We start from the raw sequence: 18,781 nt of genomic DNA, 5'->3' as shown, positions 1-18,781 counted from the left end.
TGGAGGCTTTATTTGGTGGTATAAGATGTCTTCTTGGGACACTGTCTACCTCATGATATTATGACTCCATTTAAAATTCCTCCCCACTGGTCCCTTCTGAGGTACCTAGCTTCTGTGGTTATTCCTATTGAAACACACATATGAAAGATCCTGTCTCCAAAAACAAGCTGTGATTCATGAAGAACAATACTTGAGGTTGATCTCTGACCTCTGTGCACAATGCACACACATGAATACCAGCATGCATACAAATATGTGCATACACATACAGAGACAAAAGTCATAAAAACTTACTGTTGTCTATGCTCACTAAAAATTAATGAAAAAAATAATGTGTTAAAACAAAGCTATGCTGCCACTATTTAAAAACTTCTAAGAAATTTAGTCTTGGTCTTAGGTTGCTGTTGATAAACTGATCTGTTTTGTTCAACTGTTTATTATGTAAACAGATAATAAACTATGCAGATAATAAACTAACAGGGCTAATGACACCTTTGACTTGCCCCATTCCTATGACTCCGCAGTAGGTCCTCTCTTTTCCTCTGTGTGATTCTTGGAAGGAACAAATTTGGCAAGCTTTGAATAATTGTCAAGGTACACTGGGCCTAACCCTTAACACAAAGCTAAATCCTTAGCTTGACTGTGATTCTGCAGAATCTGTCATTTGTCACCCAAGTCACTTCCTCTACTTCTGGAGAAATTCAGCAAGAAATTCTGCCTAAGCCACAACCAGTAAAGGTCAACTTTGAGGATCATATTTGTCACTGATTTTTTTTAAGGTATCATGTCTTTAAGGAAAATTACCAGCAAAGGCCACGAATCCTGACCGCACTCACCACCCTCTCCCCTTGGTTGTGCACCTGTCTGTCAGCAGGACAGGGTGCTGCCTCATCCTCGCCAGAAGGCATTTCTCTCTCACCCTGAGGTGATCACACTTATCATTTTATCCTTAGGACTCAGCAGAACATAAGAATGCAGTAGACAGTCCAAATGTATCTGTTTAAGAAGTATGGTGATATATAAACAAAATAAATCTATCCTCAGTGTATGTAGCAGCAATTTTTGGAACCAGTGTTTCTGTACATAAGAATCTAATTTAAGCATCTATTGCAAAACCATAACAAAGCTGCAGTTTAAGATGCTTTCCTGAAGCTCAGCAAACTATCAAATGCCCTGAGGTATAAACTGTGCTCTCATCCTATTATTATTTATTATTTCTATCTTTTCCAGAAACACAAGGAAAGCATTAACAGTTTGGTTAAATGCATGGGTGAAATGGTCCTGCTCTGGAATAAAGTATCTCAGAGCCTTGGTTCACATTTGGATGATGACTGACGTTCTTCTCCTCCTCCTCTTCTTCTTCGTGTGTTTGTTATTTGCTTATGCATTCATGTGTGTGCATGTGAGCACATACATATGGAGGTCAGAGGTCACCATGAGGTGTCCTTCTCAACCACTCTCTGCATTTTGGGGAACAGAACCTCTTACTGAACCTGGAGCTCATTAACTGGGTAGGCTGATCAGTGAGGTCCCAGGGGTCCACTTCCCCCCTCCCCCACTCCTGGTTAACAAATTTACACCATCATGCCTATCTTTTCATGTCAATGCTGGGGACCCAAGCTCAGGTCCTCATGCTTGTGTGGCAGATCTACCTACCAGCAGGTAACTAACTCCAGCTCCTGTTTCCTTTTTCACCTTTAAGGAGCCTCTGAAGCCCCTCACCCTGACCAGGCTCCACTGCACCGCATCTAGAGCTGTGACATCCCTTTGAGTCCTTCAGGAAGCCCCTGTCTTGAAGAATTCATTTGAGACAACGTCTAAGACACTCCCGTTCAGGCGGACAACAGAAACACCCACATGTATCAGGCAAGAGGGGGTGACACGGATGACCCCTTCCCTCCAGTCCGTCTCCATGTCATAAGAGAATCTGTGGAAATTCAGTTCATCTACTTTTTTTCAGGTGTATTTATTTTATGTATATGGGTGTTCTGCAGTGTGCATGCATGTACACCATGTGCCTGCCCAGTGCCTGTAAAGGCCAGAAAAAAAAGCATCAAATTTCCTGGAGTTGGAGCTGCAGATGGTTGTGAGTCATCATGTGGGTGCTGGAAACAAACCCCAGGTCCTTGGCAAAAGCAGTGAATGCTCTTAACTGCTGGGCCATCTCCCCAGCCCTTCTGTTTGTTTTCTCAGTAACTGTCCTGATCCTTCGTTCCTCTGAGGCATCAAGGACCCCACGGGTCATATGTTATCAGCAGAGTAGGCTACAAATACAGTGCTCGAATATAAATATTTGTCAGGGTTTTCCTGAGGGAAAGAAAATACTCCATAACAAATTTAAGTGAAGTCGGGCGGTAGTAGCACACACCTTCAATTCCGGCACTCGGGAGGCAGAGGTAAGCAGACCTCCGCGAGTTCAAGACCAGCCTGGTATATTGAGCAAGTTCTAGGACAGACTCCAAAGCTACACAGAGAAACCTTGCCTGGTGTGTGTGTGGGGGGGGGGATTCAATTGAAGTATGATAGATGCTTATTATTTTATCTTTTGGCTCCCTGTTTTCAACATAGAACACTTCAGCACCCAAGTTTACTTTCTTCATGATTTCCTATTATTGTTGAGGGTCTTTATCTTATAGGAGATTGTGTGATAGCTCTAACTACGGAGGTCCAAACAAGACAAAGGTTCCAGGTCCCATGTAAACCATGGAATTTCTCTCTGCCCACAAGCACAAGCAGCATCCCAAACTGCTGCGACCCACAACGCTGCTGATACTGAGTTCTCTTACCAGCCGCTTCTCCAGCTCTCCAGATACTGTCTGTTCTACGGTTTAATTCTGACATCGAAGCTCAGATTTACAAAACCACCCTGACCTCATATATTCTACACACAAGCCCACAGTTGACGCTGGCACTCTCCTTTTCTTCCTCGACCCAAAGTCCTGAAGATGGAACCCAGGGTCTTGTGTATTCCAAGCAAGCGCTTTGCCAACTGAGCTATATCCTAAACCCCATCCTTGGACCTCCAATCTGGTTAATTTCAGGGGCTCCTGGAACACCCTGTGATAATTTGCTATAGTGATCCACAGAACTCAAAAACCACTCTGCCTGCCATTGTCATTGTATTATAAAGGATACGGCCCGGGAACAGTAAGAAGAAAGAGGTATGGGCAGGGGTATTGAGGTTACCCGTCTCTCTGGGAATGTCACTTTTCATGTATGTTCACCCACCAGGAAGCCCTCTGAGGTCTCTCTTTCGGAGATTTTTCAGGCTGGTGCAATTACAGTGATATCAAATAATCAATGCCACTGGTGGCTGACCCCACTTCAGCCCTTCACCCTTCCCTGCGGATTAGGTACGTGGTCCGAGGCACTAGTGCGAGAGTGCCAGGTACCCACTTAGAACCTAGTCTTTTTATTTCATCGGAAGTTCTCTAAGAGCCCTTTCAGGTGCCAACTCTTTTGTTGGCACACAAAAGATACTCTTACCAAGTGTTTAAGGAGCTATGCACAATAAATGTGGTAGAAGTCCAGATATTTATTTTTATTACATTACAGCACCTTAACTCCTATTTCACAATAACCCTTGCCTCCGGGTAGAGATAAATCTCAGGCATTCATCACTAATGTTTATAAATCCACTTTAAGCCATGCCATTACTGGGTCAGTGGCATCCTTGCTGCCATAGAGTACTGTAGAAGGTTGAAGCAGTCAGTCAAAGTGGACAGCAGAGTTTTTCTTATGGGCTCCACCCAGTAGCAAATCATTAACTGCCCTCAACCTTGCTGACCTTACCTGCTTTGCAAAATGGGAGACCGCTCGTTTTAGCCTACATACATCTCCTGTAAATCTCACATAAGATTATATATGTAAAGGTGTTTGGCTAAATGGGTGAAGCACTTTATGAAAATTATTATACAAGTTGGCTTTTATAAATTAAATCTAAGCACCCAAAAGACAGAGACAGGCCAATCACTGTAAGTTCAAGGCCAGCCCAGTCTAGATAGCAAGTTTGGCTAGCCAGGGCCATACAGTGAGACTAAAAGTGTGTGTGTGTGTGTGTGTGTGTGTGTATTTACACACACACACACACACACACACATATACATATATATATAGCTACATAATACACGAAGGAGAGAAGTTCATCTTGGTTTTCAGCAGTGTGTTAAAGTTTCACCGTGGTTAGATTGAGAAGAATCCTTTCACTGTGCTTCTGCTATGAACAGCCCTCTAATTTCACTTGTACCCTTATCCCATTTGTCTTACTTCAGTTTTTAAGATGAGATCTGTTGACAGATTTAAAGTTCCCCTTAGCTGTAAACACCCTTCTGAACACCAGGGTGCTTTGGAATGCTGAGAAGCAGATGTTTATGCTATTAAAATATTTAAAAGCATGATTTCATCTCAGAATAAATAAACAGAGATGGGGGATTTGGTTGGCCTTTATCCACAGTTCTGGGGAAGTATGCTCCAAATTCTTGGAAATTCCCAAATGCCATGCCAGGTTAAGAAGTGATGGACGGGAAGTTCTGATGGGCAGTAGGATTTGGTCATGTTGCTCACAGACATGGCCACTGCCCTTCCCAGCTCTGACCCCAGGATGGAAAATGCCATCATCAGTCCCATGTACAAAAAGGACTTTCATCTTACCTGAAAAATCAGAATTGGAAAGCTGGAGATGGCAGAACAGAAAACACTGAAGGATGAAACAATAAAAAGAAGTGGAACAGCTGTTGTTTGATGAATAAGAACCATCTCATGATTATCAAGTTCTTGGGAGATGAATAAGGAAAGAATGGCCTAAATTTCATGTCTGAAGCCCTATTGGGAACTAAAACATAAAACAAGTGAAAGAAATCCTAAGAAAACAAATTAGAATGGTAGAAAGGAGCTTCCCCAAAACAAAATATGCCATAGGTAACACAGACATCTGGGATTGGCACTTAACTAATTGTTCAGGTTCAAAATGCGCAGCGCATTCCTGTCCCAGATGTGGTCACATCAACACAGCTCGAAGGGAGACAGGAGAAACAGTGGGTTTGTACTGAACTCAGGTGTAGCGGAGAAATGACTACAAAAGGCTCATTACAGGAGAATGCTGCCACTGGGATGAAGAGGATCTGCCTAGCTGGATTCTTAATGTTACCAACAACCAGACAAAAGCAGAACTTCTCAGTAAATTGGTTAAACTGGGAAAGAAAGGAGGGGACAGGAGAGGAGTGGGGACAGGAAGGGAGTAAAAGGAAGGGGAAAGGAAAGGAAGAGGGAGAGTGGAGGGGAAGGAAGGCATATTAAAAAGAAAAGTTTGCAAAAAAGGCAGAATTAAACACACACAACGCTCATTCAAAAAAAATTCTTCTCTTCTTTCCTCCCTCTCTTTCTCTTCTGAGATTTCAGGACGCAAAGAAAATACAGAACTGAAGAAAGGAAAGAAAAACAACTATTCAGGAAATAACAGTGACTCTGAAGAGGACAAGTTTGTAAGAAAGAAATCTTTATGAGGAACTTTCTAGAGGTAAGGAATAGAACCAAGGAAAATTCTTCTCTCCCTATGCCCTTTTCCCTTCTTCTTAGTACCAAGGGCTCAACACAAGGCCTCGCCCATGCTAGAGAAGTGTTCTACCACTAAACTACATCTCCATTGCCCCAAGCCTAGGTTTCAAAAACTAAGAGAGTTCTGGGGAGAATAATGATGGAGCCATTCTCACTAGAGAGTCATCAACTATTGGAAGCCATCAGCATGGCCAGGGAAAGAAGGGACCTGGAAGGAGAGGGAGAGCAGAAGCTTTTTCGTGATGTAGAGACGCCAGAGCTGAGGTCCTGGGAATGCTAAACAAAGGGAGATGCACCTAGCTCCAGCAAAGAATGGAATAGAAGAAAAGACCCTGGAAGCCATGCATGGACATATCCAGGGGAGGAAAGGCCTACAGAGAACCCTCAGGAGAGCAGACTTGTTAAGTGACACACAAAACAAATCAAGAGAAAGCAAAGACCAGATGAGAAATTCACCTATAAATAAAGTTATCTTCATTATCGAACTTCTTTAGCTAGGATGGGTTTATGTACTATTGACTTTCTAATATGAAAAAAAAACTCTATTTTAAAAAAGGAATAAGCATAGGGAAGTTTTTGCTTGTAGTAGATGGCAATTAACAGGAGACTGAGACCCTCAACTGGTCGTCATGCATACAATAAGAAACCCTGCAGTGTTCAGCCCTACATGGGATTGACATACCATACCCCTCAACTCAAACTCAAGGATCTTCAAGGAAAAGAAACAGAAAGACTGCAAAGGCCAGAGGTGATAGGTAACTTAGAGGAAACTGCTTTCTGGACACAGCAGGGCAACTGCACATATAAACCCACAGAGACTGTGACATCATACACAAGACCTACTTTACATCATGCCACCCAAAATGCCATCGTGGGAAGGGTTAGGGTAGACATGAAATCTCACCACTAACTTAAGAACTATTGGCATTTGATAGTTTCTGGAATAAGAAGAGTCAGTTTTCTTAGATGGCGTTGATCCATGGTAGGATGACCACATTCTAAGGCAGGTCATACTCCCAAGAGTAGTTGGGTAACACAAACTGAACTCAGGAGTTTAAAAAACAAAAACGAAAACTAGAAATTGGGTGCATAGGGGTAAGGATGGATCTAGGAGTTGGGGGATGAGTGTATATGATCAAAATACATTGTTAGACATTCTCAAAGATTTAAAAAATATATTTTTAAAAGGGATGGAGTGACTTGGAAATAATTCTAAAATTTCTGGCCTGAGCATCTGGATGTATAACATAGTTTACTGAGATGGAGAAAGAACCGACCCGCTGATGGAAGAGCTCCAGTTTGAATGAGTTAGGTTAGGAAGGCCTAACACACCTCATGCAGATGTCAAACAAGTTCTTCTGGGTAGGACTGTGGAGCCTCTCAGTGTCACTCACAGAGATAAAATCTGCTACCTAACCCACTTCTAGTGGTAGATTTATATCGTCATTGTGCCTTCAGGATAGTTATCTTGAAATTGTGGCTTAAATACAGCACATAAACTTGTCAGTATAAAAATCCTTTAAGAGACTTCTAAAGCAACTTTTGATAAATAAAACAAGCCACTCAACTCAGAACCCAGAAGTCCCTCTTAATGCCATTGTGTGCCTTCCATGGAATAGGCTACAAAAGAAACAGACATTATTATGTTCTCAGAAATCTGCAAGGTGACTCTTCTATTTCGTCTAGTCTACAAATAAAGGAGCCAGGACTTAACATTTTAAGCAGCTTTCTCAAACTACATAACCGAGTTTGACTGGTTAGCAATAACCAGCACTGGGAGCCAAATGTGTCTGACCTCTCTAATCTTCTCACTCTTTGCTTGGAACTTATTGTTTTATATAATAAGATTATCTAAGAACTCAATAATATTTTCTTCCCCTAGCATATCAACTGAGTCTACTGCTTCCTGAGAGGGTTTTTCTTTTTCCTCCACCCCCTCCTGCTGTTCCTGAGATATGGAATTCAATCTTTAACCCTGATGTTGCTTTTCTTGAGGGCACATTTGGGATTCTCATAACTGGGCTTAGCAGAGTAAACAGATTCCCTGGCACTGCCGCCTTCAGCGGGCGAGCCATTGGCATCTGCTGAGCAGGAGGGGGCACGTCCTGCAGTATCTGCTGTTCTCATCAGTGGCTGAAGTGGCCTCAGCTATGAGGAAAGGGCAGTTCTCTCAAGCATTAGGTCATTACTATTGCAAAAGGAACTGACCACACCCTCCCCATGGCTTTTCTGGATCAATTTATTAGGGTGTAAGTAGGTTTCAAAATGAAAACAAAGGCAGTGTGCAAGTCAGAGACTAATAAACATTCCAAAGTTGGTCATGAAAATGTTTTTAAAAGTATTTTGTTTGTACGCTCACACTGCAGACTTTCTAAAGTCAGAGTTTCAACTTGGCAAATTATTTCTCTTTCACAGCCATACTTCCTACTGTAAGTTTTTTGTTTGGGTTTGCTTTTCTAGTTTGTTTGTAGACAGGGTCTCACTATATCACCCTCTCTGTGTAGACCAGGTTGGCCTGGAACTCACAGCTTTTGCCTGCCTTCCAAGGTACTTAAAGCAAGGATTAAAGTCACCACATCTGGCTTATAAATCATTTTGAGAGTGGAAGGAAAATGAAAGGACAAGCTGAACTACATTGCTTGAGTTTAAGAAATAATCTATTCTGCCTTTTCTGGTTGGATAGCATAGAAGACATTGTTCAGGGACTACGCAAGAGCTGACATCGTCACGCCACCTTTCTTTGCTCGTCAATAGTTAGACACACCTGCCGATAGATATCTCATCAAGTTTCTGTTTCTTTGCATGCTAAGCTGCACTGCTCTGAACATTCCCATGCTTTTCTTATGTTTCCCATGACTGATGTGCAATGGTTTCTCTAGGAGTACGCTCTGGTTTGGATAAAAATGTCCTCCATGGACTAGTGGCTCTGAATACCTGGTCCTCATATGGTGCTGTTTGGAGGTTATAGAACCTTTTGGATATGGGACTGAGCTGCAGGGGTGCTATGGGATAATGTTCTTGTACACTGCAAATATTTGTCACCTATCTTGGTTTAATAAAATGCTGATTGGCCGGTAGCCAAGCAAGAAGTATCGGCAGGGCTACCAGACTAGGAGAATTCTGGGAAGGGGAAAGGTAGAGACGCAGTCACCAACCAGACGCAGAAGAAGCAGAATGAGAATGCCTTACTGAGAAAAGGTACCAAGCCTATGTGGCTGAACATAGACAAGAATTATGGGTTAATTTAAGTTGTAAGGGCTAGTTAATAATAAGCCTGAGCTAATAGTTTATAATTAACAGTTATATATATACATATATAACACTGTTATAAACTCTTATATATCACTGTTTATAATTAATATATGTCTCTGTGTGTTTCTATGGGACTGAACGGCTGTGGGACCAGGCAGGACAAAACTTCCATCTTCACAGGGGCATAAAGATAGGGTTGCATCCAATATGAACATGTGGTTTCCCGGCTGCCACCTCATGCTTCCACTGTTCCAGTCCTGTGCCACTCTTGCTGCCATATCTTGTCGTGATGGACTGTGAACCAAATTTAAATCTTTCTCCCTGATGTTGTTTCTGCCAATAGAACTAATAGAGTGGGGCTAAAGACTCCTGGGTAGAAAAATTTTTATGCTACATTGTTTCCTAAAGTGGTTGTATCGATTTACACTCACAAGCATAATGTATGAATTCTTTTACTTCATATTCTTACCCATACTTTATTGTTAGATTAGCAGCTTCCTGACAGTCTCATGTCATTCTGTTACTGTTTTAATAAAGTTTAAGGGCTTATGAGCTGATTAGCTTCCTGTGCTGGTACAGTCCTGTCCCCATGTTTATCTTTCTCTTGAACTTTTTAAAGCTGGGATGTAGAACTCATGTGCAGATCTTGGAAACTGACCTTTTGTTGAGTATGTGGTTGTCATAACTTTCTCCGGATCCTCTCACACTACGTGCTCATCTTTTCTTCTGTTTGTAAGACTTCAAAAGTGCCCACTCATTCAACTAAAAACTATTATCAAGTGCTCATAATGTAGTAAAAGCTGTGGCCAGCAGCATAGACAACAGTGTGGGTCACAGATGCAATAAAAATCTGTGAGCAGCAGTAGACACACAACAGTGTGGGTCACTGATGTGGTAAAAGCTGTGGGCAGCAGTAGACACACAACAGTGTGGGTCACAGATGGGCACCTCATTTCACAAGGCCTCAGAGAAATGTGACTGGGGGTGGGAGACGACAGCAGTGCTTTCTAGCTATCTTTCCATTTACCTTAACTCAGTTTCTTTTTCGTGTGCTAAAGTGATTGTTTTAAAGTAGCCTATTCTAATTATCCCCTTGATGGTTGTATTTATCCGGATTCTTCAAAGAAAAAGAGTGAAAAGTATATGGAGAAAGAGAGGGGAAGAGAGAATGAGAAAAGAAGATAGAAATAAAGAAATAGTAGAACGAGAGCAACAGAGAGAGAGAGAGAGAGAGAGAGATCACTAGTTGGTGGTACATGCATAGGTCATGCTTCTACCCTTAATGCAGCTTTAAAAAATCATACAAAGCAGAACATTTCTCCTTCTGTTATTCCTGTAAAAAATCTTAATTGAAGAAAATTTTCATACAATATATTCTGATCACTTTTCCCCCTCCCCTACTCCTCCTAATCCTGTCTACCTCCTTAGCCACCCAACTAACTCTATGCCTTCATGTTTTTAAAAAATAACAAAAATAATAAGAAACTCACAGACTCCCCCATAAAATAAAAACCAAAATACAGAAGTAGAAGGCCAAGAAGACACATAAAAATGTCCAAATAAAGCAATATGTGACAAAAAAAATTGACAAAAATATCACTGAGTTCGTTTTGTGTTGACCATCCACTGCTTAGCAGTCAATGGGCCTAGTCTGAAATGTGGCTAATATACCCAGTCAGATTCCACTGGAGAAAACTAATTTTCCTCTGAAAGAGGGCATCAATAGCAACACACTAACCAAGAAGTTTCTTGGTTCCCCATCTCAGGGCTGGTATCCCATCTGGCTTGAACATGTGCAAGATCTGTGCATGTTGCCACAGTCTCTGCAAGTCTCTGTGCATCAGCTCTGTTATGTTGGAAGAACACTGTTTCCTTGGTGTCATCCATCTCTCTCACTCTTAAAATCTCTTTGACTCCTCTTCTGCAGAGTTCCCTGGAACATACCATCTAGGACTGAGTAGCTCACAATACACTGTGTGTGTGTGTGTGTGTGTGTGTGTGTGTGTGTGTGTGTGTGTGTGTTGTCCTGTTGTGGGTCTCTGTGCTAATTCCACAAGAAGGAGCGTCTTTGAGAATGGCTGAGTGAGGCATTGATCTGTGGGTCTGACAGAATATCATCAGGATACATCATGTTGCTATGTTCCTCTAGTGAAACAGTAGTATTTGGTTTTCCCTTGATCCATGGCCTATCTAGTCTCAAGTTTTTAACCACTAGAGCAGTGTCGGGGATAGGTTCTACCTCATGGAGTGAGTCTTAAATCCAATCAATCAGAGAGAAGCTGGTTACAACCAGTGTGCCAGTATTTCACCAGCATCATCCCTTGCAGGCAGGTCACCACTGTACATCTCAGGGTCTGACGTTGAGTTGATGGTTGCCTTTCTCCTCTAATCGAGTGCAGGGTTCCTTACAGTACAGTGAACAACAGTCAGCAGGGGCAAAGTCCCTAGTTAGGCGCCAGCTTGACGGCTCTGTATTCAGTGAGATATGCAAGTGTTGTCTTCAGCAACAGAGCATTACCATCAGTTTGTAGAGCACAACCAAAAGGCTTGGCAAATGCCCAAGATGTTTGGGGTTTTTCTTGATGCCGTTTTGGTATAAAATCCAACTAGATGTACCTATTCCTGGCAGTGGAGGCTTCACTTAGTGCATTGTCTCTGTCATCATTTGGGGACTCCATTTAGATTTCTCTTATATATATTTAGGAAGCATCTACAGTAGTAGGTTTCCATATGGTTCTCAAATAATACTTAGTGTTAATTGTCCCTCCCTTTAGTCCCTCTTTTACCCCACCCCACCTTAGTTATTGCTCTATGGCTGTGAAGAGACACCATAACCAAAGCAACTCTTGCACAGGAAAACATTTCACTAGGGGCTTACTTACGAGTTTTGAGGGTTACTCCATGAGCATCATGGTGACATGCATGGCACTAGAGCAGTAGTTGAGAGCTTTACATCCAGATCCACAGGTATCAGGCAGAGAAATAGGAATTGGACCTGGCATGGGCTTTTGAAACCTCAAAACTCACTCCCAGTGACATACTTCTTCCAACAAGGCCATACTTACTCCAACAAAGCCATACCTCCTAATCTTTCCCAAAAAGTTCTACTAACTGGAGATCACACATTCAAACATATGCGCCTATGGGGATCATTCTCATTCAAACCACCGATTCTCCCTTTTCTCCCTTCCCCATTTAATCCCCCCATTCCAGCCCCCACTCCTGTCTTTTCATAACACTATATTTTATTCCTCCTTCTTTAGAAGATCCCCTCCCCCAGTTCCTTACTAGTTACCTAACTTCTATGATTATATAGAATGTAGAATGCTACGTGTAGATAGTTAGCATTCAGATATAAGGGAAATCACGCAGTATTGTCTTTTTAGGTCTGGGTTCATCTCACTCAGGATGATTCTAACTCCATCCAATTGTCTGCAAATTTCAAATTTCATAATTTTTTGTAACAGCTGAGTAATAGTTCATTGCGTCAAGATACCACATTTTCATTATCCATTCATCAGCTGAAGGACATCTAAGTTGTTTCCAATTTTTGGCTATTGTGAATAAAGCATCAAAAAAATGGATGAGCAAGTGTCTCTGTAGCAGGATGTAGAGTCCTTTGGGTATAAGCCCAAAGTGGTATAGCTGGATCTTGAGGTAGCTCTATTTCCAGTTTCCCAGGGAACCGACATGACATTCCATACTGGCCGGACAAGTTTGCACTCCCACCAGCAATGAGCAAGTGTTCTCTCCCTTCCCTACATCTTCCCCCAGCATTAGCTGTCATTTGTTGATCTTAGTCATTCTGACTGGTGTAAGATAAAAATCTCAAAGTGGTTTTTATTTGAATTTCCCTGATGTCTAAGGATATTGATCATTTCTTTATGTGTTTCTCAGTCATTTGTGTTCTAACTTTTGAGAACTCTCTGCTTAATTCTGTAGTCCATTTTTAAAATTGGGTTATTTCTACTTAGCAGAGTATTTCTTTGAAGATGATAACTACAAAGCTACTACAATTGTGTTTAACCATCTTATTAGACTTTCTATGCTAAAAGAAATTATCACATCACTGTTTCTCCGGGTGGGAATAATTCTCAGCTTCCCCACAAAGTAGAATCAATTTGAAAAGCCACAGGACATGGGTACAAATAGAGAATCCAAACCTGAATTTATCCCAGCTAAACTCGGCTAATAGGCCCACTGTCCAGAGAGTTTACACTACCATCTAGTGGCTTGTTTAGGGAAAAGACATTTGTGCCCTTCAAAATAATTCAAATAGATCTCCCTGAGAGAAAGGCCATGGTGGACTTACCACTGAATGAAGAGTCTAATGTCTGAGTGCTAGCTTTGAGATCCACTATTCGAAGCTACAGGGTCTTAAATTGAGTCTTATTACGCTCTAAGCTTGTGACACTGTGACAAGACGTGACCATGTCAGGCTAGTACTTCTGAAGGAATGAGTTCAGCACGCTAATCACAGACCTCATGTCATGGTTCATTTCCTGGCAGTGAAACATCTGAGTGTAACAACCACAAAGTCAGTATTACAAATTCTGATTAAACCTCTACTTCAGAAAAGTGTGTGTGTGAGAGAGAAAGACATGTGGTGAGTGTGTGTGTGTATGATGTGTGGTGTGTGTATATATGTGTATGTGGTGTGTGTGTGTGTGTGTATGTGATGTTTGTGTATTGTGTGGTGTATGTGTTTATATGTGGTGTATGTGTGTGTGTATGTGGTGTGTATGTGTATGTGGTGTTTGTGTATTGTGTGGTGTATGTGTGTATATGTGGTGTTTGTGTATGTGTGTGTGTGTGGTGTGTACACTGTGAATGTGCCCTCTAGGTGTATACTTCCTGGTACCCCATGTAAAGCGTGCTTATTTATATGACTCATATAGAAATGAGGGAGGAAACATTGGCAGCTACAGATCTATAATCCTGGGTTCTTGTGGATTTGGGGGGATGTTGATTTGCATTTGGAAAATTTACAGAGGGATGACTGGCAGTCTGTCTGCTGATGGAGGGGGCTCTTTTATTTTTCTCTTACTAAAACTCAAAAACTACAATTGACCAGATGGGAATATTTGCCCATTTTCTTATACTTCTCCAGAGGTGACTGCATGTAACATGAGGGCCAGCTTGTTGGGGCTTCCATCCCACCTGGTACCCCACAGCTGGCAAATTCCAAAGAGAAAATCACACACAGGACTCCATAAGGTTATAAACTGATTGGCCCATTAGGTCAGGCTTCTTGTTAACTCTTATAACTTATGTTACCCCATTAGCTTTATCTACATTAGCCACATTGGCTCCGTACCTTTCTCAGCTGGGCAAGTTACATGCTGCCTCTTCAGTGGTCTGCACAGGAGTGCTGAGGGAGCTCTGCTTCCAGAATACTCCCAGTCTCTTTGCTCCACCCCTACTTCCTGTCTGGCTTTCCCGCCTATACTGCCTGCCCGGCCAATCAGCGTTTTATTAAAATGATTGACAGAATACAGACAATTCTCCCGTATCAACTGCAAGTCTGGAAAATCCACGTTTCTCAAAACAGGGTCCAGGGCCAACTTGTCAGACTCACCTGGAGTGCCCCCTTAGTCTTTTGCCTCTGCCATTGCTAGTACTAACACATCAGAGCACAGCCCAGTCAGCTGCAGTGTCCGCAAGCATCCTATGAGGTTGTTACAGATACTAGAGCGTGGGAAGTATTTTTAATGTTCAGAATGCTTGGTTTTTGAGACAATGTCTTATGTAGCCCAGACTCAATACATAGCCAAGGATGACCTTAAATCTGAACCTTCTGCCTCTACCTTCCAAGTGCATGGACCACAGGCATGCACTACCATATCTGACACAATACAGTTTTTGAAAAAAAGTGAAGTTGACCCATGCCTACCAACATCTGTCTTTATCTTCTAGCTCCGAGCTTCTTCCCGGAAGAGAGAATCTTTGTTCATCCCCATCTCAGGAGGATAGAGTTAGAATATCTAAAGAGAATCAGGCAGAGGAAGTGCTTGGAATGGTTGGGTCTAAGATCTACAAGACCTGGTATACTATTTGAAACCAACTATGATTTAACATATTAAGCCATATTTAACAGTCATTACATTTTTACACATAATTTTATACATCTGTAATTTATGCATATGTATGAAGTGGTGCTTATAAATAAAGTTCAAAACTTTTTTCTTCTAAGTTTCCAAATCAATGCTTCTGAGTATTAGAGGTCTGTATCATAGCTACTGAAAGTACAGTCCTTAGACAGTCCTTATCACAGAAGGTTAGAAACAGATTCTTCCCAGGCCTGGCAGTTCATACTTGCAATCCCAGCATTTGAGTACTCCAGTAGTGCAGACAAGAGGGTCGTGAATTTGAGGCCCCTCAAGGCTTTGCAAATGTTAGACATGAAATAATTGGCCAGTGATTGAAGCTAGGATTTTCCGTGGAACTTAGGCTGGGCAAACACTTCAATGAGCTCCCCAAATTACTAAGTCAAAACCCTTGTTTGTAATGTCTTTGGACACAGAGCCTTAAGGAGCTCAGTTTAATGGTTTCTTTCATTTCACTTCAATAAGGTATTATTGTTTTAGTATGAAATGTCCCTGATATGTTCATCATGTATTTGAGGTTTAATCCCCAGCTGGTGCACTATTGTGGGATGTGGCAGCATGTTTAGGAGGTAGGGTATAATAAGAGAAAATGAGTTTCTGGTGGCACACTTTCAAAGATCCCTTCTTATCACTGTCCACTTCCTTGTTTCTAGAAGGTGGCAACTTTCTCTGCCACGTGCCCCTACTGCCCTGCTGTGCTCCCTTGTCTCAGGTCTAAAGCTAAGGATCTGGGCTACCTTAGAAACCCCTGAAGCCATGACCCCAAATAAAGTTTTCTTCTTCTCCTCCTCCTTCTTTTTTTGTTTGTTTATTTGTTTGTTTTTTTGAGATAGGGTTTCTCTGTGTAACAACCCTAGCTGTCCTGGAACTAACACTTGTAGACCAGGTTGGCCTTGAACTCACAGAGATCTGCCTGCCTCTGCCTCCCGAGTGCTGGAATTAAAGGTGGGTGCCACCACCACCCAGCCAGTTTTCTTCATCTAAAATTGTTCTCCCAGGTTTTTGTCATGGCATTGAAAGTCTGACTTACACATGAAGTCATGGGGTGGGGAAGAGACACCAGGGAACTCTGGCCGTATGAGGACACAATGAGATGGCACCAAGCCAGCAGGGAGGTCTTCACCAAGAAGCAAGCTCTCACCATCTTCAGATGTCCATCTTCCAGCTTCTAGAACTGCGAGAGTCACATGGTTTCTGGCACTTTGGTGCAGGAGAATTATCTGTATTCTGTCAATTACGTATTTTAATAAAACGCTGATTGGCCAGGCAGGAAGTATAGGTGGGTCAAGCAGACAGGAAGTGGAGGCGGGACGATGAGAACAGGAATATTCTGGGAAGCAGGAAGCTCCCTCTGCCATTCCTGCCCAGATCACCAAAGAGGCAACATGTGATCTGACAGCTGAAAAAGGTACCAAGCCATATGGCTAGCGTAGATCAGAATAATGGGTTAAGATAAGTTATAAGAACTAATAAGTAGCCTGACCTAATGGGCCAATCAGCTTTATAACTTATAGAGATCTCTGTGTGATTGATTTTCTCTGGGACTTGCTGGCAATGGGGTACTGGGCGGGACAGATACCCCAACAAGCCAGCCCTCATGTTACAGCACTTTGTTTCAGGAGTTTCAGCATTAAGCCGTGGCAATGATGAGCCATCTTCAAACTACTCTCTGCTCTTTTCCCCCAAAACAGAGGGGTTCTAATTCCTCTGTGCCCTGTGCAGAAAAGTTCAGAGAAACACACGAAGGTAAAGTGGAATAGGAGAGAAGGAAAAGATGAGAACAAATCTTTGTAGCTATTACACCGGTTCTGCACTAAAGTGACTGTGTGAAATTTACGTGGAGAAACTGAAAAACAAATTAAACTAAAAATAAAGTCCTTTGTACAAGAAAACAGGCAAATGAAGTTGAATAGAAACAGACAACAAGAAATACAAAAGGTCCAGCCTAAGCTGGGAAGGACACTAGGACAAGCAGTGGTATTTTTCTAGTCGGTAATTGGAGAATCCATCGTAGAATCACCAACACAGATACTGGGAGGGCATTCATAGGTCAGTCACATCAACCACGTGACCACTGTCAGTGTCAGGAAAGTTGGAGCCTACTTGGGCGACTGTCTAAATGCAGAGACTACAAGCTTCGGCCTTGAGGCCTCAGAGATTGCTATATTTGGTCCACACGGAAATAGACAACAAGCTGCAAAATGATTAGATGGATAGAAAAATATAGAAGACACAGATTTGAATGCATATAACTACAGACATCTGATATTTGACAACAATACCAGAAACACACACTGGAGGAAAGATGGTGTCTTCAATAAATAGCATTGGCAAAACTTAATGTTTTACCAATATGTAGTAGAATGAAATTAGATCTGTATCTATCACTTCACAAAATTTAACTTCAAATGGATCAGAAATCTGAGTGTGAAACCTGAAGAGCTGAAATTGCTAGAAGAACCCACAGGCAGGACCCTACCAGACACAGGTACAGGAACAGGCTCTCCAAATGAAACTCCATTTGCTCAGGAATCAAGGCCGACAATTGACACATGGGACTTCATAAAGCTAAAAGGCTTCCCTACAGCAAAAGAACAGTCAATGAAGTGAAGAGGAAACACAGATTGGCTATGGATCTGAGCAGAGTTCTCTCAAGAAATAAAAATATATAAGAAATACACTTAAGAAAAACTATAAATACCTTTTAAAAGTATTTACTAACCAATCTGGAGTGATGGTTCAGTGGTTAAGGACATTGGCTGCCCTTTCAGAGGACTGGCAGAGTTCAGTTCCCAGCAACCACATGGCAGCTCACAACTGTCTGTGGAGAAGGTGCCTGAACTGGCCTTTTCCTATAATCAGATTGATGACTACCTTAATTGTCATCATAGAACCTTCATACAGCAACTTATGGAAGAAAATGCAGAGATTCACAGCTAAACACTGGGCTAAGCATTAGGAGACCAGTCCAAGAGAGGAGAGATAATATGAGCAAAGGGGTCAAGACCATGATGGGGATACCCACAGAAACAGCCTACCTGAGCTAGTGGGAGCTCCCTGACTCTGGACTGACAGTGAGGGAACCTGCATAGGACCAAACTAGGCCCTCTGAATGTGGGTGACAGTTGTATGGTTGGGGCCACCGTCAGTGGGACCAGGATTTATCCCTAGGGCATAAACTGGCTTTTTAGAGACTGTTCTTTTTTAAGGGATACCTTGCTCAGCCTAAATATAGAGGGGAGAGCCGTGATCCTGCCTCAAAGTGATATGTCAGAGTTTGTTGGCTCCCCATGCGAGGCCTTACCTACTGCCTGAGGAGTGAGTAGAAAGTGGGGTGGAGGAAGACAAGGGGAGTGGGAGAAGAGGAGGGAGTGGGGCTGGAATAGGTATGTGAAATCAGAAAGCATCATTTATTTTTTAATTAATTAATTAAAAAGGATGAAAAAGCTCTCCATTCTCTGGAAAGTAGAATAAATTATGTGAAATGTTTGGGAAAATAGTGTTTACTATCCTTAGCAATTAGAGTAATGGAAATTAAATGTACTTTGAGATTCCATCTCGCCCCAGTCAGAATGGCTAGGGTCAAGAAGACAAATAACAACAAATGCTAGCGAGGAGGCCTAGAAAGAACCCTTACTCACTCTTGTTTTAATTGAAAACTGGTGCGGCCACGATGGAAGTCAGTGTGGAGAATTCTCAGAAAGACTAAGAGTAGATCTTCTGTTACATCCCAACCACACCACTCCTTGGCATAGGTCTCAAGGACTCAATCCTAATACAGAGATGACAATGCAAGGCTCTAATTGACTCTGGTGATGGAATGGGATGGATACATGAAGGTAGGCTTGCGTGTATGTGGGATGCACACA

At 42.1% G+C, this 18,781-nt stretch overlaps 1 long non-coding RNA gene across 1 annotated transcript in view; it reads right to left on the bottom strand.

The window, feature by feature from the left end:
- LOC146893627 (uncharacterized) overlaps positions 1-18,781 on the bottom strand; it is a 33,817-nt gene that overhangs the window by 13,062 nt on the left and 1,974 nt on the right. The gene's annotated exons all lie outside the window — the stretch shown is intronic.

Source organism: Myodes glareolus, chromosome 7, assembly GCF_982192425.1.
Source record: "Myodes glareolus chromosome 7, mMyoGla1.1, whole genome shotgun sequence".
Taxonomy (NCBI): Eukaryota; Metazoa; Chordata; class Mammalia; order Rodentia; family Cricetidae; genus Myodes; species Myodes glareolus.
Note: the sequence above shows the minus strand (reverse complement) of the source record. Positions and strands in the feature narration are given on the sequence as shown.